At 37.8% G+C, this 27,998-nt stretch overlaps 1 long non-coding RNA gene across 2 annotated transcripts in view; it reads right to left on the bottom strand.

Moving 5' to 3' along the window:
* Positions 1–25,134, bottom strand: part of LOC144246789 (uncharacterized) — a 453,175-nt gene extending 428,041 nt beyond the window's left edge. For both annotated transcript variants that reach the window (XR_014957211.1, XR_014957212.1), the window contains exon 1: positions 5,452–25,134. This is a non-coding gene — a long non-coding RNA (uncharacterized LOC144246789). The remainder of the gene's footprint in view (positions 1–5,451) is intronic.
* Positions 25,135–27,998: the final 2,864 nt, after the last annotated feature.

Raw genomic sequence — 27,998 nt, 5'->3', positions numbered from 1 at the left:
CGCTAAATAAAATTTATTTATGGCCACACAGGAACCATATAAAACACAGTATACACACTACTACAGACATCAAAAACTGGTTAAATAAATGATGTTTTATTTGCATGTGAAGATAATAAACATTCTTGCATTTGCTAAATTTATTTTTGCCTTGCATCACTCTCTGGCTCCTCAGCAGTACATGAGGCTCTGCATCCTCATGAGGATTCTAGCATGTCCTGACTCTTCAGAACTCTTTATATCCCCAGGATTCTTCTTCTCCCATACTACCCCTACATTAGTTACTAGTAATCCCGTATCTATTTTTACTCCTGTCTCTTTAGAGTAACACAGTTTTTGTTACCAGCCTTTAAGCCTTTCTAAAACCCTAAATACAACATATTTATATTGACTCTCTTTAAATTAGGGTCAGTAAAGCCACTGGCTTAGTCTTGCTCTGCATTAGATACATCCATGTAGGGTTTACAAAGTTGAGAGATAAGCATTAGATATTTCTACAGATGCCAGTACAATGTGCAGCAGCATGTCATTAGCAAGGATTTCCAGTGCTCTGTGTACAAAGTACAGCACACAAGCACCTTGCACATCCCAAGGCATTAACTGCTACCTACAGAGTTAAAGCTCTGGAGTTAAAGAAATGTGCTTTAAAAATTATATGCTATCTTTGAATATAATACTAATTACATGAAAAATGAATTTATTTTTTAGATTTTATAATCATGAAGATTTAAGTCAAACCTCTCTTCTCTGACTTAGCACTCAAAAGACAAAATGTACTACTCAGCCTTAATAATGTAATACTAAAATTCATTCTTCAGCCATCACTCCACCATTTTTTCTCCTAGCATGAAAAACAATTCTGATTTCACTTTTTTTACTGGCACTTTTTTTTTTTATTATTTTTACATATACCTTCTATTTAATTTATCCCAAGTACCCTTGGTCTAGATATGCTTTATGCTCTTATATGCATGTGCTCAGCAAAAATCTACTCCTAGGATACCTTCCCTGCATTAAGTAGAGCCAAAGCTAAAACTCAGTTGGAACAGCTTTGAATCCAATTAATCTTTTAAACGGCATATCACAGGATTTTGGGTACCAGGAAAAAAGGAAGGCACCTCACTTGTAAGTGATGTTCTCTGTTCACACAAGGAACTGACTTCTAAGAAAGATGCAAATGTCAGGGGAGAATGTTATCCTGAACAGACTTCTTATGTGAGCACTTCTGTACTGAAATAAAAATGTTTCATATACCCAGCTGAACAGTTTCCCTTGTAGGTAAACTCCAAGTGAGCATCCCCAGGAGCAAGTGCAGGCCCTAAGTTTCTTGATAAGCTGATCATGTTTTCTGGGTGGCTCATTTTTATTACAAATGCTCTTGATCAAATAAATACCAGCTCTTTGGAGGAGCAGACTACATTAAACAGAGCCCCAGCAGATAAGGGCATGCACTGACAGAGCTTCTTGTCAGATTTATTCCAGCAGCACAGGCAGCACAAGGGGCTGAGCCTTCCCCTTCCCCTCTGCTCTCACCCTGCACCCCCAGCAGTGCCAGTGCTGGGTTTGTGTCCAAAGCTGGATCCCAGCTCTCGTGTGCACAGGTGCCTCCAAAAGGGAGGGCAGGAACAAGTGAGCCTAGACAGGAGAAACCTCTCCGGCTTCTCACGAGGTGACAGCCTCACTCCTGCTATCACTGAGATCCCCAGTCTGATGTCTCCTACAAAACCCACCAAAAGAAATTAATTTCTTTTCAGACCCTCTAAAAGCACAGTTATTTTTATTAATCTTCAATAATATGCATTTAGAATCCATTGTTGACTATAATAATTTCTTTTTTGAGGTCCTTTTCTTTAGATCCACAAAAAAAAAAAAAAACAGGTCTTTAAAGACAACACCATAAATATTCACTTAAATATTAATAATTGGCTCTAACACTTGAGATTGTCCTTTCCCAAATCAGAGATGGAGGAAGACATTCATAAACAAGCAAAATTGCTTAAGCAGTTGGTCAAAGGCCTAGCAAGGAATACTAGAAAAATGTTTGACTTTCAACTACTAGTTGTAGTTTAATATTAGACTATTTCATGCCCCTTTAAACTGTAAATTTTTTACTTTTCATTAATGCCTTCACCTAAGTTGCCTGAATGGCATCTTTTTACTTCATAGCTTCAAACATTTAAAACAATTTTTGCAAAAATGTGCCATTCTACTTCATGTTCTCTGATGTCTAGTTTTTAAAAAGGTTTAAGTAAATTTGTAATTTTGGTCTAATTTTCTAAACACATTCTTTCATCTGCTCTCTCTGTACTCCATATACTTTGCTCAGTATAAAGATCACTAACAGGCTAAGGCATGATTTTTTTCCAGGATACAATTAAACTAACAGCCTCCAAGAAATCATCTCAAATAACACAGGTTCTAAGAGCTTAATATATTTTTTAAAAAATCCAAAAGATTTTTCATGTTCACAAGTATATTCTTCTGTTATTTTTGAACAAGTGCTTATTTACTGTGCATAATCTATAATTTGTGTTACTAATAGAATGCCAGAGAAGCATGGAAAAATATTCAAAATAAACAAACAAAAAAATCACTTCTCTTTAAGGTGGGGGGAAAACTCAAAACAACAAAAACCTCTTCGAAGAATTATGAAAGAGCTGTGTCTAAGCTCCTCTTATCTCAGGCTTGGTATCAGCCAAGAAGCACCTCTTCTAAAAAGGCAGATTTTTGGCAGACACAGCAAAGCCAAAGCAGCAAACAGAAAGGTCAGCACAAACACTGCTGAACAATTCATCAGAATTTGGAAAACCACAAATTTTATGCTCAAAACTGTAAAGGTTTAACAGGAAACAAATCAATTCTTAAGCACTAGGTACTCACGACGTTTCCTAAATCTTACTAAAGACTACAAAAAAAAAAAAAAAATTCATTCTTAAAAAGAGGCTTTTTAGGGATATGGAGCACAATATGTGAGAAACCAAACATTGCTTAGAGAGTGTTGCAGTAGAAAAAAAAAAAGCTGAGTAGTTTCAAATGCAAACTTTTACAGCTAATAAAATTCTCCCTTCATTGAAATACAAATGTTGATTTTCCAATTTCACATTCTAGTGTTACTAAAAAAAAAAAAAAAAAAAAAAAGAAAAGGCATTTTTATGAATTCCTATAACCTTACCTTGCAGATTCTTTTTTTTATTCCACTTGGATTTTTGGGTTCTTTTGTGTTTATGTTTAGTTCCTACTAAACATTCAGGTATGATACATGTATTCTATGTTCCTGTCACTTTCCCATCACTTTCTTTCCAAACAATAATTACAAAAAAATCCTTTCTGCTTCACAAATGCCACTCATGTGGAACTAAACTAAATCAAACAACAATTAACAATATGTTAATGAACAAAGCCAGAAGTTTAATGGAGATTAAAAAAGCATTTCTAGCAGTTACAGTGAGGAGATTATTTTAAACAAAAGCTTCCTGCAGCTAAATACATCACATAAACAATAAATTCCAGTCTATAATTACAAAAATTGATTTTTATTTGCAATAATTTGCAAATTTAGCAAAAGGCAGAGACTAGAAATGGAGCATTTCCTGCTACAGATAAAGTGGAAACTTATTCATCTAGTAAAAAGTGGAGCATGGCAACTGTAAAACACAGGGTTTTGGCAAGTGATCACCACACCTGGTATTATTTTAATAGGCAAAATCCTAGCAGAAGGTATAGTTATTTCAAACTGAAGTTAATGAAACACTGGCTTCAGAGAGACCACAATTTATGTTAAATTGCTCTTAATACAACAAATATGAGTTCTCAAGTTAGGAAATAAAAATATATCTGATATCATAGAAACCAGGTAGGTAGGTATATATCTTGTTAGCATAAATCCTGTTAACATTCAACTCCATTTTCATATATACATTTTAGCTCCCCTCACCTGCTGAATTGAATTCTACAATTACTTAAAAGGAGAAATATTAGGCAACTGAAGGTTAGGTTAGAAATCTCCAGAAATATTTATGAATATTTTGTCATCCACCACAAATTCTTTTGATAGTGTTTAATACTAAAACTAAAAAAGAAACATAACACAAAAAGTTATTTAGATAAGAAACATTTAGCTCAGAAAATGAATGCATTGACTATTGTTTGAAACTCCTCGTTACAGTTTCTCACCATTCCTGCTCTATAAATCTGGAGAGCAGCCAGCAGTGGCACCTGCAGCACACAGAGGTGGGTGACACCCAACTGGGCAGGTTTGTTTCTGGAATTCAGAGGGGCAATGAAATTCACCCTGCCTCCAATGGCAGCTTCACCCACTGCTGCAGGGTGCAGACTCTGTGAGTGGCACACAGGAAAAAGGACTTTGGGAACAGCTGTGACCACTCCTGGCCACCACCAACATTCTGAATTTCACTACCAGACACATACAAGCTCATCTGGGTACATCAGTTTCCTTGCATTTCCAAATGATCTTTGATGTCTAAATAACATTTTTTTCCTTGCTAAAGACAAAATTACAGCGATTTTAAAGTTGCCATTAATATAATCTATCTTGTTTATTAATGGTTTTAATTCTACTTGGAGCTCTTTGTAAATGTTTTTCTTAATGCAGTCAACTCATTTGTCTGGCATGGACTTTTCTGTCTGTCTATTGTCCATATGTTCATCAAACCCAAAATATAATTGACTGCAAGCTTATTTGCATGGTTTCCCATCTGTCCCTGTCAAGTAAACTTTGTTTTATTATTTACTAATGGAAAATTAACCTTCTGTGCTCTTGAAAAATGAATCAGTCACCTCCATTAGGTAATTTATTGTTCTATTGAATTTGTAAGGCAGATCCCCCTTTGCAAAGGAGGGCCCTACTATCAGCAAATATTAAGGGAGAAGAACAAGAACGTGGCTGCTACCACTTCCCACAGGAACAGCACTGGTCTGCACAACAGTTTCTACTTCCTTATAGTTGATTAAATTTTTGTCTTTGTCTAGAGCCTCCACAAGATTCTTCATTATCATTCTGTAATTCAAACTAAATAAAAAAAAAATATATATAATATATGCAGGAATTGCAATGTCATGGTATTATAAAGTCATTCCTGGAATGATGCCACAGTTCATCTAGTTAATAAGTAGGGAAACCTGTGTATTCCTTCCAATACAGATACATTTAACAGATAAAATCTTGTTCCTACTAGCACTTAACACATACCAAAATTCGATTTATAAATGAAAAGTGAAATTAACTTCACGTTGCTTTATAATTATGCAGCAAGTGGGATTTGCTTAATTTAGACCATGCACACCAATTGCAGCCGTAACCCTGACTCCACAGCCTCTGAATGCATCCAAGACAACAGCGTTGCCACAGAAAAATTCAAAGCAGAAGGATATCATTCCCCAAAGGAAACAGCAAGATCCATCATTTATCTCTGCATATAAAGAGGAAAATACCTCCAAGAGTGAGGGAGACCTAGAGTAACAAACAAGGAGGGTAGGTAAGTGCAGCACGTGGGAGCAATCCTCGTTCACTCAGCTGCCAGGGAACAGCTTTCACCAGCAGCAAAGGTTGATAAGTTCAGCTTCAGCATTCTTGTACAGCTCTCTCTTGTGCCAAAATTGAACATAAAAAAGAAACTGGAGAAGTGCCTAGGAACAAAAATTCATTTCCCTGAGGTTTCTGAAAACGAACATGGTGCAGAGCTGTGATCTCCATTGCAGCACAGGTGCTGCCATGCAAAGGCATTGAAAAAGCAGCAGCACGGAAACAATGAGTGAGGTGTGATACACCCCTGGCAGCAGGGCCAGACTCAAACATTGCAAAACTGCTATGGCAATGAGATTGCAAAGCACTGCCTGAAAGTATGCACAAATATTTATTCTATCTACACAAATGGGATCAGCAACCTTTACATTTGAAGGATATTTCTTTACACCAAGCAGAAATAATCAATTAAGCTTTTAATTAATTTGCAAACAGCAAGAGCTACTGGTGCATTTAGTTAGCTCAGAAGCAGATGATGTCTAGGTCTTGTTATTGCCCCTCATATGCTACTATGGGTAAAAACAGAAGTTTTCCCTCAAGGCTGATTTGCACTGCAGGGGTATCTCCAAGCAAAGTTAGAAATATTTATTCCCTGCTTCAGCTCAGCAAAAGACACACAAAAAATGAATCCATACAGACACTCCCCAAACAGCATCAATACATGTTTTCCTGCCATAAATTCAAACCAAGTTTGTTATGACACAGGAGCTGACTGGCATTGCTTTTGATGGATTTTGTAGGTTAGGTTAGACTCTCAAGCAATCAGGCTCTGTTTCCAATCAAGAGCTTTGGACTTAACTAAAGAAACACATAAATATATTTGGACCCAAACATGAAAAGGACATATGTAGATAAAGAAGTATATATGTATACATATATATATATGCACACAGACACCAGTTTGACTCACTGTAGTTAGAAGTCTGTGTTCCCTGAGAAAATGCTGAGTATTCAGATGCAGACTTTCCTCATTGCCAGAAACTTAAGAGTAATTAATGTCCCCATCTCTCCTTCCTGTGTGCCACAGAGGAGGAGAGGAGCACTCTCCCACCATTTCAGGCTCATCCTGGCACAACTGGACTGGGATGCAAACACCAAAGTGGTGTACTTGGAAAACTTCTTTGGCCATGCTTTGTGAAGTGACAGGGTACTTTGTGCTTTCCTACAACCCTTCCCAAAGGGCCCTGGGAAGAGGAAGACAGAATTGGTGGTCTGGCTCTGCCACTTTGTGCCCCAGGAGGAGCAGCAGGAGGGGCAGGGCTCAGCAGTGCCACTGCTCTGCACAGAGGAGCCCAGGTTACCAGTGCATTTTGCATTGTGCATTTCCTCAGTCTTCCAAAAGTTGGAATTTGAACTTAGCTATTTCTTGGATTTCACTGTGTATTTACAATATATGGTGCAGGAAATAAATGTGAAGTGAAATAAAGAAATTAATGTAGACACCTTAGACAGGTATACTCTACTTTCACAAAAACAGAGTTCTCATAGATTTCTGTGAGAGTTCTGCGTGAATAACTACCGAATAAAAACTTTGCAATCTACTTTTATGTCTTCTTATACATTACAACTCAGAAATATGCAATATGAACACAAAATATCCTCAGATATGTTGAGATATGCAGAGCAACTACAACCACCCAGAAAAAAAAAAAATCACAGAAATGTTATAGATTCTCTAACTTAATTTTTAAAAGCTGCAGTGTTGTTGGCATACTTGTCTAACATTTCAGAAATTCAGTTAAAATATACTTTTTGCATCATTGCTAGATTTTGTCAACCTGCTCCTTTGAAATATAGGGTGCTGCAAATGGAAGTTTTTATGGATACTGAAGACACACCTGAGCACAAATTAAAATGAAGGCATCCTATGGCCAGTGGTACCAGGCAGTGGCCTTGCTGCCAGCAGCCCCTCGATGTCTCCAAGGAATCTCGAGAGAGAGTTATGCCTCTCTGTCCAGGGCATGTGAATGTCACAGTAAATGCCAGCTGATAACCAAACCAGGACAGCTGCACCCCAGAGCAACCAGCTCCTCTGCAATAAAGCTGGGGGTGCTAAAGCCAGTGTGAAAGAGTCTGCAGGATTAGGTGTGCAGACTGCTTAGCCAGGTTTCCTTTGCCACAACAGACTGAAGCTAAAAATCATGAAGTGATAAATTCCTCAGGATGCTGCTCTAATCAGTGGGGATTACATAAGTGTGTCCTACCTGCAAACTGCACTCAAACATGGAATTATTTAATCAAAAGGAAATTTAAGTGCTTGAAAGGAAATAAAGGCTTTATTATCTGCAAGCAATTGTTCAGTTGTAGTGTTCTTGTTCATTGTCTGGGGGAACAGAGGTGATTCATGAATATATTCTGCTGTCCCTTCCACTACAGATACAAGTTAACCACTGAAATATCCGAACAATTTTTATTTTGGTCCTGCTTAACTGCACCATCTTCTGTCAATGTAAAACATTAATTGCCCAAGGACAATCAATCAAAAGCTAAATTAAAATCAGACACCAAAATTTCCATGTCACAGGCTCATTTTCCTCATGTTAGAGGTGATGGAAGTTCATTGAAGCCCAATAGTAAGGTGAGGAAAATTAGGCCCTGCAAAAATGGTGAACAAAAATGTTTAGGAAATATGTGGGGTTTAGTTAGTGTTGCAGCACAAGAAGCCCAAGAGAATCAGCTGAATGTATTCTATAACAATAACCAAAAAACCACAAAAACAATAACAAAAAAAATAGAAAGCCTGTTGAAAAATAAATAAAAGGCATTAGTGTAGGATTTAATGGAGGATTATTTTAAACATCTTAACTTTGACAGAAGTTTGGTGGAATTTTTTTATTTTTCTTTTAATTGTAAATTCACCTTTGTTGCCAAGATCTTGCTTCAGAGTGGGAAGCATTATACACCTGTTGCTCAAGACTGACAAAATGACAGTTTATGATCTTTGGCTCAGCACATCCAATTACAGTATAGAGCAGGAAGAGTAAAGAAATTCTCCATATTCCACATCCTTTAGATGCAAAAACACCAGTCTGCAAAGCCTTATCTTATTGAATTAATATTGACTCAAAGGTAAATTCAATGCACCCCATATTTTACTTCTGTATAGATTATATTTATGCTATACTTTCATCATCTTGATTTTTATCAAGTCATTGTTTGCTGACATACTTGATTTAGGTGTGATTTTGACTCTCAAATGGTTATCTAATCATTGGCCTCCTTTCACAGTCCATTATGTTAACCCAAATCTGCAAAAACACAATTATTTCAGTCTTAGAGCAGTTCAGAGACATTAAATATTTAAAAGTTTTCCCTTTTAGCTGCTGAGTGACTCCTGAATAACCATTAAAAAAAAAAAAAAATCTAACAGATGCAATTGTAAAAAAAAAAAAGTCACTGGCATAGGCAGACATTGGTTTATTTCACACTCAGTTGTTACCCTCTTTTGGCAGCGACAAAGTGACAAAAGGAAGGGAAAACTGCAGCACCTGAACTCTGGTATCATAGCACAGATGCTGGACCCAGTGAACGATGCAGACCAGGTCAAGTGCAGCCTGTGTGTGCTGCCCCCAGAGAGTGCCTGGCACATCTGCAGCTGCAAGGGCAGAGCTTTCTGTGTGTAGCAGTGACCTACATTTAAGGTGCACATCCCTTTTACATTTTCAGTAAGCCAGTAACCTGCAATTAACATTTCAAATGCAAAATGTACTGCAGAAGGGTGGTGCTGTTCAGCCTACTCTGTCACAAGCAATCATCATTTCCCAATCCTTACACCACCAAGGCACATGCATAAAACATATTTCTTTATCTGCCAGCATCCTCAGATTTCTGCCATCTTGCTACATCTAGCATCACACTGACAAACTGAGACTCCTTTGACCACACGAGCATAAACAAACATAACAGAAAAAAACCCCTGTGTGAACACAAAGGCCTTGTGGAGAAAAAAGAAAATACACAGGTGTAAACAACAGAAAATTTACAGAGTGTGCCTGGAGAGGCAAGGCTGAATTCTTCAGACCACTGGGAGCACTCCCCTTATTCCACCTGCAGCACTGAAAGATCAAGCACTGGACAGATGATTGCCCTGTGTTGTGTAAGGTTGTGGTTTTGGAGCAGAGCTGACAGAACTGCTCTACATTATCCACGGGTCAGCTCCCCAGCTGTGACTTCTGGCACAAACACAGCAGGCAAACCAGAGACACCTCAAAATTAAGTCAGGAAAACCTGTTCTCATCTCCCCCTGATATCAGAGAGCTTTATCTGGGCAGGATTCTGTATATCTGCTTTTGATGAAGAAATGGTTACCTGACTGCCTGCAGAGCTGAAAAGAGAATCTGACTTGCAGGTGAGCTTTACCATCTCCTTGTCACACACCTGCTCCCCACCCACCTGGCTGCTGAGTGCTCACAGGGACTCGGGCAATTCCCCAGATATTTGGAGCTATGGCAAGAGCCAGCTGCTCCCAGTGCCCCAGGCTGGCAGCCTGTGGCCAGCCTGTCACACCTCAGCTGGCAAGGAAAAGGGAGGGAGCACAGCTGAAAAGTACTGATGTAACACAAGGAAAAATGAACACTACCATAGAGACAAACCAATTGAAAAGCCTTAAATCCCTTGAAATGCATTTAAAGAGTTATTTAAAGAAGCCAAAGTTAAAGACAATTTGAAAGCAGTCACCAGTGCTAGCAATATAAGAAAATAATATCACTATTTGTTGTATTGAAGACTTCTGGAAGTAATTTTACTGTAATAGCACCATTGAATGCTCTGTAGAAGTGTGTTAAAACTGGGCTGTCAAATGTTTGGATGTTCACATTTATGTAATGTTCTGCGAAGATCCTGGGAAGGCTGGAGAAATTATTCACTTTAGAGAAAACACATTAAAAAAATTTATAACCATGAAGTTCTGCAGTGGCTTGGCAGCTATGAAGAACAAAACAAAACAAAAAAAAAAAATCACTAAAAAGTAACCAGATAAGTGAAAGTAGGCCTAGTTCAAACATTACCCAGAGGATCAGTGCTATTTTTTAATGTGATTTCTGTGACACATCACAAATGACCAAATGCTCCAGAATAAAAGAGGACACTGGGTCAGATCCTGATTTTAGTGAGGAACACTGACTGCAGCCCCAAAAGTAAGACACTGAGGTGAAATACTTTGTGTTTTCCAAGTATTTCAGCTTCGATAATCAGTGAGTTGCTGACCAGGAGACAGAGATTCAACAATTTTCAGCCTTGACACAATTTGCTGCATCATCTAAATCATCAGATGTACACAGGAGTAAAAGAGTTGCATCAAAACATAACATTGTCTAGCTATCACATGCAAACATGAAATTTGGAAATCATCATGAAAATTGTAGGCAGTGTATGATCCAGGAAACCAGGCAGGCATAAAAATGAAATATGGAGAAAAGCCTATTATATTTTTATGGTCTCCTCACATGCCTAAAATAATATTTTACTGAAATTAGGTCAGAAAGCTCCGAATCTTGCAGGATCAAATGCAGAAAAAAACCCCAATATTAGGACTAAAAAGAGAACTGGTGAAAAAAATCATATCCTATTTCTGCAGTCTTCATAATGAACAGACATCTTACACTTTTTATAAGAAAACGTTTACATTGTTTTTCTCTTGAGGTATACAGATATAATTCCATCACACTGACCAGACATGAAGTTATGCTGTTTGGAGAGCAAAAGCTCAGTTCTAGTTGAGACTTAATTACCAAGAGCAAGGAGAGTTTCTACAGCCACACTGGTGGTAAAACATTCACCTCAGAGTTCTCCCTGCTTTCAGCTGGAGCTGGGACTGAGGTGCCTTCCAACATGAATCATCCTATAATGTTACTACTTTTAATACTGACTATTCCATTAAATTATATTAACTAAACCAATTAATAAATTAATTAGATAAATTACTTTATATTAATTGGACTCTAATGACCAATTAATACAAAATTCACCTGTGATTTTTGCAGGTATTCATACAATGCTCATTACAAGCCCATAGGCCCACTGAGGTCCTTTAGAAGCCCATAAAGTGGTGCACATTTCTACCATATTCCTGATGTTTCAACGTTTCTGCTCACTCTCCAAGAGGACACAACAAAAGACATTTTGATGTACAGAGTAAAACTTTTGGCCTATTTTAATCTGTGGTAAAAGTTCTATTAACATCCATGCACCTGGATATTATTGCATAGCACACACACACAGTGGAGAGCACCACTCCTGCAAAGCTGCCAACTTCAGCTGAGGGGAAAGGTAGGAGGAATATATTGGAAAAAGGAATTTAAATCCAACAGTTAACCTTCTATTAGTCCCACTTTTCCCTTAAGCCATCATGTAATACTTCGCTTGTGTTTTCTCCCCCTACACACCAGTTTTTGTAGAACAGGAGTTATTTTGCAGCAGCAATTAATTTATCAGTTTTCTTCAACTTACAGTATTGAAAAACATGCAGAAAACTTTAATTTACAGCTATAATCAATGTCTTTGTGACATTCTGCCAAGAAAAAAAAAAATTCCTCTTTGCTTGAAAATGGTTAAAGCACTCATGATAACCAGCAAAGAACCTTCAAAAATATAAACATCCAGAGAAATTTTAGGCATGAAAATTCCTAAGAATTATTTTATAGTGTCTGAAAGCCACACCAACACCTGTATGATACTGCCAGATGATAGCTTTTTTTTTCTTTCCTTTCTGCAGCATCCCACTGGAATTTTTCTTAATATTAAAGAATCCTTCTGTTCAAATTTAGCTTGATTTAAAGCTCATTCTTGTTTTATTTCATAATGTATACACTTATGTTTAAGCAATGAAAATACAATATTCCACCAATCCTAATTGCAGGAGGCTTGGCTCCTGAGATAAGAAGTTTTAGAAAGCCCAGCACCCATAATCGGCACTCCATGTTCTCACAAGATCAGGTCCCAGAAGCCAGCGAGGCAAAAATCTTCTTATCAGAGTTCAGCAAATTAGGTGTTAATATTCTGTGTGTCTCTTTTTTTTTTCCTTTATAAATGCTTAAATAAGTAACAAACTTTTTTTATTTATTAAAAACTGAATTATTGTAGTCTAATTTATCTGGAATGCACTAGAAGCACTTCAAATATGGGATTCTCCATTTAACTGGTAACAGAGTACTCTAACTCACTCCATCCAAAACAGTTCTATAAAAAGTTCATATGCAGTTGACTTTCTTCTTCTCAGACAAAACTGGGGGCAGTATTTATGAGACTCTCAAAATCCTGATTAGCTTCACACAAAACAGAGGCACAGGCAGTTACATCCCAAATACAGCAAAATAGTTCTTCAGAAAAATTCTAAAAGCCTTACAATTGGCACCGTGAAGCACAAACTTGAATTTTTTAAGACTGCTATTTGTGAGCAGAAAGCAGTTTTTCCTGTTAATGAAGTGTTAATTCTGATGCCCCCACAGCCTCTAGCTGGTTTTCTTCTGAAGCTGCTGCACTGTATTGGGCAGAACACAAACTTCTTGCAGCTCACAGGAGGAAGAATTGAGACTTCACCATCCTTGGCTGCCTGAGACACAGCAGCCTTTTCATCTGAGCTGCACATTACAGCTCAAGAGTGCCAAAAAGAGTTCCAAAAGAAATGCATTGATACCACATTCATTGTCCTGCTGTGCAGTACATGGAACTGGAAGCCACAGCTTAAGCACCACTACAATCACTAATTTTCAGTATCTGGAATTCGGCTGGCAACACCTTTGTTTTGCTTCCCGTGCATTCTTCAAATGAAAATGCTTATGAATCAAGCAGTGAAGTCCAAAGGCAAAGATGACAAAAAACCTCTTCCATCTTCATTAGGGGGCAAATCAGTTGTTGAACTATTTTCTTCCTCATCTTGCTCAGGGCAAGAGACCAAAAGAGTAGAGATATTAAAGATCTTCCTTTATTAGAGATATTAAAGATCTTCCTTTATTGAAACTCAATTACTTGAGTCCAAATCTGACTTGCACTTGAGCAGAGCATTACCTCACAATGCAGAAAATACCAGCAACTTCACTGGTATTCGCAAAAAAGAGAAAGAACATAACCCTAAATAATTTAGATCTTGGTTTTCTAAAGCATTTCCAGATTTCAGCTTTCTAGTGCATTTCTAGGCATCTGAGTGAAGCCTTCTTAACACAACTTTTCTAAACAATTATATATATCATAGAGAAAAATTAAATTGTTTGCAGAAGTCTCTCACTACAGACTAAAGTTGATGATTCTATGACTGCCATACAAACATTGAGCTAAATTGAACCAGAAGTTGCCTGAACCAGAAGCAGTAAGAAATAATCCTACCAGATGGGAACTGTAAGCATTACATTATTGACCCTGATACAATAAGCAGTGTGCAAACAGATAGACACCTTATTTAGACACACATTAACACATTTTTAGGAGAAAATGTGTGTTTTCTAACAGTTGTGTTCAGCTCTCTTTAGATGACTGATGAATTGCTTGTGCTTTTAAACACAGCAAACTGGGAAGCTAAACTAAATAGAAATGTGTGCCCTCCATACCTTCTGAAGCATAGCTTTATGTCATTTAAAAGGAAAACATTGGAAGGAACACAGCAATATGTAAACAGTCTTTTCATTGCTAGAACTGCCTGTTTCCTGCAGGCTCCTCTGTGCTAACAGCAGCCTCATAAGCAGCAAGGTCCTCAGAAAGGAGAAAAAGGGGTTGAAATCCAAATACTATTTATTTGAAATTTCAGCAAGATGCAGAAAGGTAGAAAAACCTGGGCTCTGAGGTGAGACAGACCCACACAAACCAGATCAGCTCTGAATTCTCTTGACCCAGCCAAGCGAAAACTGTAACCACATGATAATATCCATACAGAGATGGAATAGGTGGAAATAAAATCTTGGTCCTCTAGCCCAAGAACTTAAAATCTTTAATTGCCACTCATGGGAGCAATGATTCCAACTCCTTCCTATGCTTCCTGCAGATCTTCAGCCTATTATTTCTACATCCATCACACATGGAAATTCTTCAGGAATTCTTCAGGAACTGTAAGATCACAAACACTTCATAACAAAACTGTGTTAAATCTGTTGAAACTCCAGTGTACATGTTAATATTTGCCCTTGCAGGAGAGTTATGGAAATTTCTGTGCTTGACCCTGCTATTAAGGCAATTCACAAATACAGCTCTTTGTGGGATGATTTTGCTTTTCCTTAGAAGCAAAATGTCAAGTTATTTACTTCATTTAATTGCATATATTTATTCCTCAAGTCAAAACAGCAGTTCAGGGATCCAAATTTAAAAGTACTATTTCCCTGCCAGAGTATTCCAAGTGAAAGCAGAATTATATAAATATTCAATTCTTATATTACATTATTCTTTATTCTAAGCTCATGGCTTCCTGACACTGAGACCTGTAAGAATAGTCACATTTTTGGAGTCCCCTGGGTCATACAGAAGAAACCTGCACTAAAGAGATACCAAACATTAAAAAGTTTGATTTTTCTTTAACATATCTCTCTGCAATCAGGAGTGAAAATTATTTTCCACTACATAATGGCTCAGGCACAAAAACTCAGCCTGTGCCCTAGAAATTTGTAGGCAACACCTCAGGATTCCAGGTACCTGCTTCACACATCCTTGTGCTGGGACTTCACACCAGGCCAGCAGTGGACATTATGGATCTCCTAAAGAACATCAAGACAAGGAAGAGCCATCATTTCATCCAGCCTATGTTCTCCAGAACAGTAATGTTTTCTTTTCAGTACCCCTGGTCAATGCTGGTGACCCCAAAGGGTGGAAAGAATTAAAAAACTTTAAGAGCGTGAACAGAAAACAAAGATCAGAACAAACACTTAAGAAGACAAGGATTGAACACCTGAGAGCAGCACAGCAAGGGCAGTCACAGCAGCAGATTAAACAGAGTCACAAGCCTCAGTTTAATCACTGGTTTCATAAATTTATATACTATGACTCTCTCTATCCAACCAGTAGAATTTTAATCATCAGTTTCCTGGTTTTCTTCCCTGTTATTTTGATCTCAACATGGTTCCAACCTGTCAGGTATTAGGGATTTAAAGCTTAATTAGTTATGAACAGGAATAAGTTTGATTTTTCACTACAGAATTTCACACTTACTGATTATAAGCACAGAAAAATAAAACAGAAATCTAAAGCCTAGAGTGACAATACTGGAAATTATTCTAATGACTTTTCCAAAATCTAGCTGCAGACTTGTTGGAAACTGTTGTTTCCAAACTATTTGTAGCAGCAGGCATCAGACTAAACCCAGGAAACCTGGATTCAATTCCCAATCTCATGTACATCTGAAGAGTCATTTTCCTGAACCAATAAAAAGGAACTGCTTCTCTAACAGTTCCTTATTTCCCAGTCTTGCCTGCACAATCCTGCTTTGATTTGTTCTGAGCTTGGGGAGGCCTGAGAACCTCTCCAGCAGCAGGTGTTCGACACTTGCAGAATGCACCAAGCAGCTGCTGTTCCTCTTTCTCAGCAAGGGTTCTACAGCTACCCAGGGCACACACAAAAACACTCACTAGAGAGAACTGGGACAGAAACCCTTAAAGAAGTAAAGCATTTGGGGAAATACAATTTTTAACACTGATTAAGAAAACTTTACAGGAAATATCAGGTAAGAAAAAACCTTAGATCAAATTAGCTGGGGTGTACTGATTCCTGCCAATATTTTTCTGTTTACCTTCTCTTTTTGTTCCTCTCCTGATAACCCTTCACATTTCTGTTTCAAATTGTCAAACACTCTATTGCTTTGCATATACAAAATATCATTAAAGAATGGAAAGAAAATTCTGCAGTACACTCTTCTTCCCCAAGCTATTTGCTATCCAAATCTCCAGCTAATAAGATGTTCCTCACCAAGAGGCTGCTAAATCACATCTACCTCCAAAAGTGACATGCAGCTGAGTGAGTGCTGCAAGCTCTCAGCTTGAGACAGAAATTACGGATAAGAGAAGGGTAAGCAGTATATTTAGTTAGCCATTAATCTGGGCTAAGAACACAGACTATCAGGAAAATTGCTTTCCACTAGCACTTACTGCAGTTACAGCTACATTTTATAAATGTAACTATTAGCATGTTCTACTCCAGGCTGTGCAAAGGGAGATAACCAGAACACAAACACTGGTGTGTCACATTTCAACAGAAAATGCTTTATTTTTAACCCCAGGAAAACATAAGGTGAAATTCATTTGACTAATGCACACTGAGACTGACATTTCCTTGAGTGAGTTACATGCAGCATCCATCAGAGCTGAGTGTGAGGAAAAAATAATGAATTTATGGATGCATGAACAATGAACATTTCTTATGTTTTATAGAACTGTGTCACTATGGGAGGAATTTAAGCAGGAGGGAACATGCTAGTTACTACACAGTAGAGATACAACTTAATGATGGTTTGCAAAGCAGAGGCCTTTCACTTTATGGGAAAAAAAAAAAAAAGACTAGTGGATAAAGAAAAATATGTTTTCAAAAAGAGAGAAAGGTCTTGAGCTGTTGTTTGCCTGTCCATAGGGAGGCAAGAACTGGATTTCCAGTACTCTCTCATTCCCAAACTTGCCTTAACAGTAATTTCAAAGTCCACTGAAAGAATTAAGTTCTCCTTAAAGTTGTCACTGTCTGCACAGCTGCAGCATCTTAGAGAAATATTTGGCTTCATGTGCACTAAATTCATGCTTAGTTTCCCTGTCATAACTCTTACACTTCCATAGCAGAGGTTTAGACTTCTGTTTCACTGCAGTAAGCCTGCATGTTATTTTTTGTCTTCAGTTTGTTTAGTACCAAAGGCAAATCTGGGGGAAGATGACAAACCACAGCTGCATTTACTTGTGCAACAGCCAGGGTTGGCTCACTGAGAATCTCTTGGAGTCTGCAACCCACTATGGAAACTCGGGCTAGGGGGCTTTCTCCTGCCAAGTTTCCAGAGTCTGGTTTGCAGCTGATGTTGCTGGACCTCCTGTCAGTGAGCTCGCAGCTGCCACTCGTGATAATGTGTTCATCGGGGTAAAGGGAATGAATTACTTCACTTTGTCAGTTCGCAAGTTACTGAAACCACTTCTTATGGTTAAGCCCTGCAATTTTTATTATAACCAAATTAATGATAAAATTGATTTATTACTCCCTAAATGCAGATCTCTGCACTTGACACAAAGGGATTTTTTTTCCCCAAACAATCTGCACAAAGGACTATTGAAACTTCCCTTTGTATTTTTTTTCCGCTACCCCATCCACCAGTCAGTGTTACATCCGTGGAAAAAAAGGAGGCAAAATTTTTCATGCTGTGCAACAGCACTGTCAAACAGACCACGGAACTCATAGCCAAGAAAAATAGAGCAAAACAGACTAAAGGTATTCACAGAACTACAGATGATTTTGCTAGTGAATTTCCATAGGTCACTCAGTGTCAGCTAGGAGATTACAATGACTGTGATTACCACAGCAGACACCTGCTCACTCTGCACATAATTCCTGGTTTTGATGGACTGATGACTTTAGCAGCTCTATCCAAAGACTAAGTCTGACCCCACCCATTTAGAACACAGCAAACCAACAGAAGGCACTGCACAGCAAAAGCAGGCAGCCTGTTCAGCTGCTTCTATTGCTCAAACAGGGAAATGTTTATGTCCAGAGCCCAGCCCCTTTTGCTGGCAGTGAGAAAGGATGACTGAAAGAGACAGGACAGGAATTAGATTTGAAGGTAGGCTTGCATGGAGGGACAGGGAGCATCAATAAGATGACATAATGTTATAATGACATAATGTGGGATATTACATATAAATAGCCCTAGAAATCCTCAATTCCAGTTCTCTTAATAGAGACCAAGGCTTCCCAAGGTAGGGAAACATTTGTGCTTAAGTGCACAAGACAAGTCTGCTTCTGACACCTGCTCAGAACGCAGCAGCTCCTCAGCAGACATGGCTGAGGGAGTGACACAAGCACAGGAGGGCTGTCCCAAAAAGGTGGCACCATCTGACAGCTAAATAGGAATCTCTGAAGTGACCACATGGTGTCAAACCACCTTCTGGAAGAAAAACCTCTATGTCCAATGAACAATCCCAGGCACCCCTCTTCCCCCATCCTCCCTTGAGTTTCATGATGGCCAAGGCTGTAATTAACCCAGGAAGCTGATTAGAACATTGTTATTCCCTGCTACGTAGTTGACTATTGCAGTGCAGATGGAATTATTTCCCATGTATACTAAAACACTTTAAATAAACTGTAACCAGCTCCGGTGACAGCTGTGTGTTTGACTGGGCTCAATTTACAGTGTCAACATAGATAACACACCCCAGTGATGAAGACAAGCCTAAATTCTGGGGTTTATGAGTATGGCTCATTTTGAAAAGGTCTTAAAAGTCAAGGTCAGCAACTTTGGGATAAGTTTGTGTGTTTTTTTGCTTAGATCCTTCTTCCCCATGCACCAAAGAATGTCTGTGTTGTCTCATTTAAAGTTTTTTTATGGAGAATGAGTAACTTATAATAATTACATGCATATTGACATTTCAGTTGATGAGTCATTTTAACTATGGTCTGATAAAAAGTAACTATACTTAAGCTCTAATAAAAAGTTGCTATAATTGAAATCTTTTGCCTATATGGTGAGTGGTACAGTCCCACAAAGATCCTGCACATAGCAGTACACACAGTGCAGCTCTCTGAGACAGGATAATCTTAACCCAGACATAAAGAGAAAATTATTTAATACAATAATGATTTGGATTTGCCTGCACAAACAGGAGGTTTAGGTTCTGCATATTTAGTTATCACTGAAAACAAAGCATGTTTATAAAACACCAGGACAGCATTTTTTAGCCATCTGAGGTAGGGGGGAAAGTGAAAATAACTTTTTCCTTTTTCTGTACAGATCAATGAGATACATTCTATTCAAAGAGGTAAGCAGCCCCATGTTTTTAACATACTCAGTAGATAAAGAGACAGGATCCTCCTGTTAAGATTCAGATTATACTTTCCTGAAGTAGTTCTGCCATCATCATCATCGTCCACAGAAGAGTGTAAGCAAACTGGATTCCCTGGTATAAAACTAACCACCTTAAATCCCTCTCCTTCCCCATACTACTCCCTTCCAACTCACCTATGTTTGTTTTCAGCCAACAGAAAAAAAAAAGCTTAGTTAGTTTGTCTTGATATCTCATGGGTGTGGGGTATTGTGTGTGCTCCTGTCAGCTTTTTGCATGCATTGCAAAGTGCAAATACAACATGGTTATCCAGGCTAATCAGCTGCAGGGACTCACTGGCATTTAGTCAGTCATGGATGGGGCTTGGAGAGATGTACTGCACCAAGCTCTTCAAGGTTAGTGTGAAAAAACAGCAACACAATAAAGGGAAATTATTCTTTTTTTGGATATACTTACCTCTTTGCAGCTTCTGAGAAAATACTTCAACACTTTTCAGATCAACTGCAATTTTTTCCCAGGTCAGAAAAGAGGCCAAGCAAAATTCAGAAGAAACTAAAGTTCTGAAAGCTAAATTACCTCCACTCTCAAAGAAAATTGTGCAAAATTATGCCTTTAAATTTAGGGAGCAGCAAATATAGAATTCTTGGTAACCTTAAACACCAGCAGATATTTATTTATACTTGAGAAGTTTTATTCCTCCTGGAATAAAAGAATTTCCAGGCTGGTTCAAGCTGACACGTTAATTTTGCCTCCAATTACCCTGTACATTGCAGCGAATGGATAAATAGCCCGTGCTGTAAGAGCCGTGTCAGACACCTCCAGAGGAGCAGAGCTGTCCCAGGTGGTGCAAGGCACTATTTATTCCCTGGTAGCTGCAGTGGTGTGGGCACCCACACATCCCCAAGTGGCCCCAGGGACTTCACGTGTCAAGCCTGCCCCAGCTGCAGGCACAGAGTGTTGCTACTTGAGGAACACACCAAAACCAGGGTACCACTTAAATATGTCCTGCAGGTCCAGAACTACCACAGCAAAGCAGCTAGATATTGTTCAGTTGTGTGAAGGTTTTTTGCACCAGGTAGAATAAATTAGTAGACAGAATAAATTAATCATGCTTTAACAGAAGAGCAGTGACAGGAGAGCTGTATTTTTCATGCATTGTTTCAAAATTTTTCACTTTATGCGAGTTCTGACTCCTTTCCCACTTTTTTCTATCACACGAACAAAATAAATACATTTTTAAAGTGTGGTTTATAGGAAATTTGTAGCTAAGAGATGAAATAATTCACAAAGTAAAAATTTTCTAGATTCCCAAAACATTACAAATTTTCATTCTATTAAAAGATAAATTACATACACATCTGAAAAATGTTTGCTTTATCCCATGACCAGAAAACAACTAGACTCCACAGGACAAGTGAGATCTAAATTATCCATATATGAATACATCTATTTTAAAGTGAAAAAATATAAAAGGTCAGTGTGCTACAGAGTAAGAAAGAACCCTACTAAAGAAATTAACTAAAGTTAAGGTCTCATTTTTGATGAAAAGGCCAATTTTGATTGACTACTCCAAAATGGTTTCACTTACATTTGGAAATGCATCTTCTAAAAAAAAATATTTTTCCTTCTGCTGCTCTTAGAGTGCCCTCTCCCCTTATGCAATTTCTGAAAGCAATTTCAAGAGGAAAGTGAGTAGTTTTAGACTGACTGATCCGCCTCGAGAGATTAAAAGGGGTTGTGTTAGTTTTCACTAGCATGGAGCAGAGAGGAGTCTTCTCTAAGTAACTGGAAGACCTGCTGAGTGGGATGATCATCATTTTATAGTGCAGAATGTTGTGGACATGGGCCAGCCTCTCCAGAGACAGCCATCCACCTGCTTAACCTGAGTGCATTGAAATTCCCTGCTCCCCTGTCATCAATTTCCTCTCTCTCACACCTCCATTCTGACCAGAGAGCATCACAAAATCAGGTAAAGTAGTAATTGCTTCAAGTGCTTCTTAGTGGTTTGGAAGAGTCCTATATTTTTTCCAAGCAGCAGCAAATCAGCCAGGTAATATTATGCCAATAACTAAAAGCAGACAGAAGAGAAAATTTCAGAATTAAAATTGGATGAGTGCATTTTAAAAGCATAGCAAACACTCCTTTCCCTTCTGCAGCCTGCTCAAGGAAACATGTACCATACCCTTCTCAAAAGCCTCAGAAAAGGAATTTAACAGTAAATCTAACACTATCCAGAAGCCTCCTCCTCTCCCAGAATTGAGCAGAATCAACAGAAGCACAGATTCTTTCTGTGTAAAAGCCTCCATACATCATTTCTAAATTTAAGGTTTGGTCACTTCTTTGTTCCTGTGTTTTTCACACAGCTGCAGGACCTTAGGAAAGTGCAGACTGACTTAGCCAAGATACTTTGGAGCTGGTTCTCAGTGCCAGCAGAGATGCCAGGGGATGTGGGTGTGAGCACAGAGCCACTGCCCAGCCACACTGCTCCTGCTGACCCTGAACTGCTGCTCAGTTCCTCCAGATGCCCCAGGGCAGACTGCAGGGCAGCACTGCTCAGCCCAGGTATTAATACATCTTTAATTCATGTCAAAATAACCCCCCTAAAGTTCTCGAGATTGATCAGCTGGAAAAAGACAGAAGCAGTACAGGAAAGCACTTTTTTTCTATCATTCTTCTCTCCAGCTATTCCTTCTCCAAATATAAAGTCAGTACTCTCTTGTACAGCTCTACACTCTCACTGAGCACTTAGGGCATCCTGACCTTGTTCATGTCTGCTCTGTGATGCAAGTCATAAACAACATCAACCCAAAAGATGTTATTGCAGCTAAGTTCTGAGGAACCACTCCTTGAACTCAGTTTTTGGCTTCAGTCTCTAAATGAAATTTTATTGAAGTGATCAGCTTTAGCTGTCAAATTTTCTGATCTGCTATCCTACATAAACAGATTGTGATAGTGTAATTTTCAGAAGAAATGGAGATGAATTATCAGAGAAGATTTTCTGAGATCTATTCAAACAGACATTGTATTGTCCTTGGTAATAATGGATGAGATCCACTTGACAAACTTGAAAACTGGGATACTTAGGTACAGAATGTACAAGGGGTTGCTTCAAATGAGCACTCAAATGGCTCCTGGTAATTTCCAGAAAAAGCACATCTCTGTTTCTGGGAAATATTTTATCATTTCCTAGACACAAATAACACATGAACTTTCCGTTAGGAATTATGTGAAACAAAAAAAAAAAAAATGAAGCCACTTATGTCATGTTAGATGCAATTACATGTTGGAATATGTTGTATCCAGATCACTGGTTAGAAAGTGGGAAGCAACAGGCTGTCTCTCCACAAGACAGAAAAAACATTATATACCTTGTGAATAATCTGAACTGCAGTTATTGCATCCTCAAGCAAAAAAAACCAAACATTTTCTTCACAAAACAAAACAAAAAAAAAAAAAAAAAAAGCAGCTCAGTAAATCTTCCTTAAGTCAATCCTGAAATTCGAGCGTTCAAAAATCCCTGTGTTCCCAAGGCATTCTGAAAACCCTTGTACATCCTCAAGGGAAAAATCTCTACTACAAATGTGGTTTTGGGACATGCCTTGGTTCTAATCATCAACACAGATGATCTTATAATAACCACCAAAGTTTTATCCTATAGATTTCTCTCCTCTCATTTCCTAATTTAAAGCAATTAGAGTACAAGACCACATGTTTTTTCTTTTCCTCTGGCACATCTAGATGGCGGAGAACTCCTGTGAATAATGACCTTATTATAAATAAATGTACAATGATGATAACAGGTATCATCTGTACCAAGGATTTGTTAAAATTCAGTGAGCAGAAATCTTCCAAGGTGGCTGCAGGAGATGCCTGCTGAAAGGGTTCTTCATACACTTAAACAGATGTTCATCCTGCTTATTCATTTTAATCTGCTAAAAGTATCTTAGCTAGAAACATCTTAAGAACAATTTTATCAGCTTAACCATACAGTAAGGAAGAGAACTTGGGACATGATTAGAGCACAAATTATAAAGGCCTTGAATAGGTGCCACATATAACTTGGCATTAAGCCGACCCAAAAAATAACCATTTTTCTTTTTAGAATGATGCATCTTTATAGAATTGCAACATGTAAGTTAATGGCTCTTATAAATCTTCAGCAAGAACATAAAAAACATAATGAAACTTAATGAGACTTAACGATGATGTAAATCTTAATTCATCTAACTCCAACCAGTGACTTTCAGGGATTTTTATGGCAGTATTTTTAAAGCTGTTTTCTAATGAACAAGAGATTTTCTCCCACAGTGTCTCCTTAGGTTGCCTTATGAAATAAGTTGTCCAGCATTGAAACACTCTTTGCAGTCTAGAATTCTATATACCACAAATGGAAGCAGACAGCTGCTCTGATTTTCCGTCTTATATTCAGTTACCTTGCCCCCCATTTAATGCAGAAACTATTAAGAAGATTAAGTAAATAGATTCAATTTGCTATGTGCCAATCAATGTTACAGAGTCAGTGTGTTTTTGTGTTCATAAACAGAAAACAGCACAAGTTAATTGCAAAACCACATATCACAAATGGCTACAAATCTGCTTTAACTATCTCCATTTTTCCTTATTTCACAATGGCTTTAGTAACCTTCACCCTTAACCATAAACCCTGATTAGGGGCACTAAATGACTGGTATGTTCCTGGGAGCTGATTACATGCAATTTGCTTATGGCTTATCAAGTCTTAGCTACTGATAAGGTCTTCCTCATCTCCCTTCTTCAGAATACCAGCTGGGATACAGGAAATATTCCACTGGTTTTATCAAAGACATAAATGAACTGAATCTTCACTGGTATAATTCTCTGTGGTTTAAGGAAGCAACAGCTCTTTGCCAGTTTATCCACCCTGACACTGTGTTTACAAAGCAGACACTCTAGATTGACTGATGGATACTTATTTGGGTTTAAACATGACAGAACATATTTGTTTCAAGATCTTTTTAAAAATATTTTTCATGGCTTTAAATAAGTAGTTTTGAACTTGACTTTTCACCATAGCCAAAAACCAACCTCCAAACAAAACAAAAGCCCAACAAAGACATCCCCACCTCCCCAAGCACCCCCGCCAAAAAAACAAACAGAAAAAAACCAGCAAAATTAAACCAAGCCAAAAAAAGCACTTGAGTCATTAAGCTAAACAATTCAACTCTATGTGGCACAAAAAGATAGAAATTAAATATCTAGCAAGAAAGATTGATCTTCCCAGCTGTACAGTTTTCCATGAAAAACCTGTCATAGATCAACAGCTTTTTTCCACAAAGGCAGAGGGAACAGAAAGAGTACAGCAGGTGCCCTTTATAGCTGTAAATTTCTTGCACAGCTCATGGAACTGACTCTCCACTGCATCAGTATTTGGGCAGGAATTCAGAGTAGATCAGATCAGAATAAAAACTGGCAAGCACTTATTCCTTGTTCATTGTTTGGGGATTTCTTATATGAATTCAGTGATAAATGGAAGCAAACCAAGGGTTTGCCATTTCTTTATCACAGTACACTAGGAAAGAGCCTTAAGCTAAGAGTGGGAAAAGATTCTTTACAATGAAATCTTACCATGCCCAGCTCTACAAAACAGCTAGAGAACTAGCTTGCAGATGTCAGGAATGACATCTGCCTTTCCAGATCCAGATTTTATGAATAACAATATACAGAAATAAAATACTTTTTTCTATATATTTTTTGTAAATAAGATTTCTACATATAAATTTATTGATATTTTTGATATTTTTTCTGAAGAGTTTCTAGTAATCACAATGCCGCCCAACACATGAAAACCCCATTTAAATTATCTGGCTTCATTTTGCCCCTGCCACCAAGTCTGAAGCAGATGCTTATTCATATCCGATTTAAGTAATGGTGCTAACAACCACAGAAGACCAGGCTCTGCTCATACTATAGGCCAAAGACTTGCCTGCATTATATTGACTATTCCCATTACTTGGGAATACTTTAAAAACCTGCATGATTAGAGTTTCAAAGCCTGTTTTGAATACCAGAACTCCATGGATGCCATATTTTTCTGAATTAGTTGTATAAACACTGAGAAGTGACAAAAAAAAAACAATCAGAGAATTAATGATTTTATTGGTGCTTGTGCAGTGATTATCCAGTAATCTCATAGCCAGATAACTGAGTCCTTTTTTGCTATAAGTTATCTATTGCTCCTTCATCTCATTTATCCTGAAATAAAAATATTTTGTGTATTTTTATGTAATAAGCCTAATACAGATATCAAAGCAGTTTAGGATTATAGGTGCTTAATACTTAATCATTCCTTATTAGTTCATTCTTCATTTCAGTTCTAATTTTAAAGAGGCATACCCAAATTAAAATAAAAATAATACAAAAGTATGTAAATTTTTCATTCGCACCATACTTTTGAAACTACAAATCTCTTCTTTGATATTTTCATATAGTTAATTTTTACCAAGAAAACTCACTGAAACAGTATGGCAATGCCAGGAGGAAGGAGGAAAGAGCAGATGGATCATTATTAGCATGAAAACCTTGGATGTCAAAATGACACAGAAAATAGGTGGGTTTTGAAAGGAACTGTGTTTGCAAAGCTGGCCAAGCATAAAACAAAGCCACTCAGACACACCAACTCCAGTGAGGTGGGTGACTTTGAAGGCTTTTAACAATATTTTTCAGTAATCTTCAGTCACAAATGCTCGGGCAGTGAACTAACCTTGAACCATCTTCCTCTCATCTTTCAATACAGAAACACTTTCATGTTCTAAATGACTGTCCAAATACTACAATCAGAGCAATTCCTCTCAGGATGAAGGGAGTCATACAACATTTCACTGTGTAATACAGCAATATTCCTGTTCTGCTGCTTACTGCAGGGCATTCCCTGGCAGGGATAATGGGTCTGTACTGAAAACACCAAATCCAGCAAGACAGAATGGCAGTAAGGGAACCAACAAACTGGTGTTAGCCCTCCAGCCCTGTTTGTGGTAATAGTAGGAAAGAGATAAAATAATTAGTTCTATGAGCTTTAATTAAACATATTTTAGATTTACTTTTTAGGCCTTAAAGAATGAGTCGTGAAATTATTCTTGGTAGGGCAGTGGCTACAGTCTGGAAAGCAATACACTCAAGTCTTTGCTTTACAAGCAAAGATGCCTAGGAGAGAGAAAAATTATCTTCAATTGCCAACTGCTATGAATGTTTACTGTAATTGCAAAGATGATTTTTGGCCATCTCTTTCAACAGCCACAGAAGGATCCCAAGTTTCCGTGGTTCCCCATGATAACACAGTCATGCTTCCTTTCACCACTGCCTCCAGAGGCAGCTCAAGCCAGGCTTTTGTGGGAAGGAACTCAGAAAAATGCAGAGACACAGGGTAAGTCAAGATGACAGGAAACTGAAGGGATGAGAAGAATATAGGATGGAGAGAAATTAAAAGAAAAAGAGAAGTTGAAGCTGAAATTTTTAAAACATGTACCAAGGAAAACACAGAAGTGATTTATTCTTTTAGGCTTATATTGTTTGAATTCTTATGACTTACAAGTCTTCAACACTGCAGGAATTCATATAAGGCACAAGATTTTCTGGACTTGGATGGGATAGAAATCTTTCCAGGATTCTCATAATAACATGAAGAAGAATTTAACTTATTGCATCATATGCTACTATATAGACTTAAGAAGATTTAAAGTCTGTATTGTTTTTGACTGTTTGCAGTGTTCATTAACATCTCTGATAAAAATTCTGCTAATTAGCATTCATGGAACTAATATGCATTAAGCAAAAGCTGATGAATAAAAAATATTATTATTAATGTTTACTAATCCCTCCTTTTTCAGCAATTAACTTACAAGCACCTGCATGCTTTTGTATCTAATTAAATTTCCCAAAATACCTTTCCTACTGATGTAATTTAGATGTTTCCTAGAACATTTAAAAGCTGCTGGAATTGTCTAAGTGAACATGCTATTCAACAACTGAATGACACATGAGTCAGGGAAAGCACTCTGCTTACTTTACACAGATTCCAAAATTACTGACTTATTTGAGAGATAATAAATAGCTTACATGATTTGTAGCTTGTAAAAATTACAGAAATTTATGATTTTCTGAGCATGCAGGGTATTCTTGCAGTACATAAGGGACAGCTTTATCTGAGGTTCCTGTACCTACCAGCAGATTTACTGAAATACATTTGCATTTGTTTGTCCTGGTTTCTGTGGCCACAAGTGCAATATTGATACACTCCCACACAAGCATATTCATTGAAAAACCTGGCTTTGTGTGTTTACATTGTAATATTATTAAGATGGGTGTGTTAAGACCTACTGCACTGGTTAAAATTGAGCTACTTCAATCCTGCCTACCCAACACACATCATTAGGGGCAGCAGCCATACAACCCTCAAGCAGGTTTTGACATCCTTTCATTTCTTGCAAACTTCTAAACCACAAGCTGTGTGGGTGAGGGACAGGTATTCACCACATTTTCCTCAG

The sequence above is a fragment of the Lonchura striata genome, chromosome 9 (assembly GCF_050655825.1).
Source record: "Lonchura striata isolate lonStrDom1 chromosome 9, ASM5065582v1, whole genome shotgun sequence".
NCBI classification, from domain to species: domain Eukaryota; kingdom Metazoa; phylum Chordata; class Aves; order Passeriformes; family Estrildidae; genus Lonchura; species Lonchura striata.
This window is presented reverse-complemented; position numbering and strand designations above follow the sequence as displayed.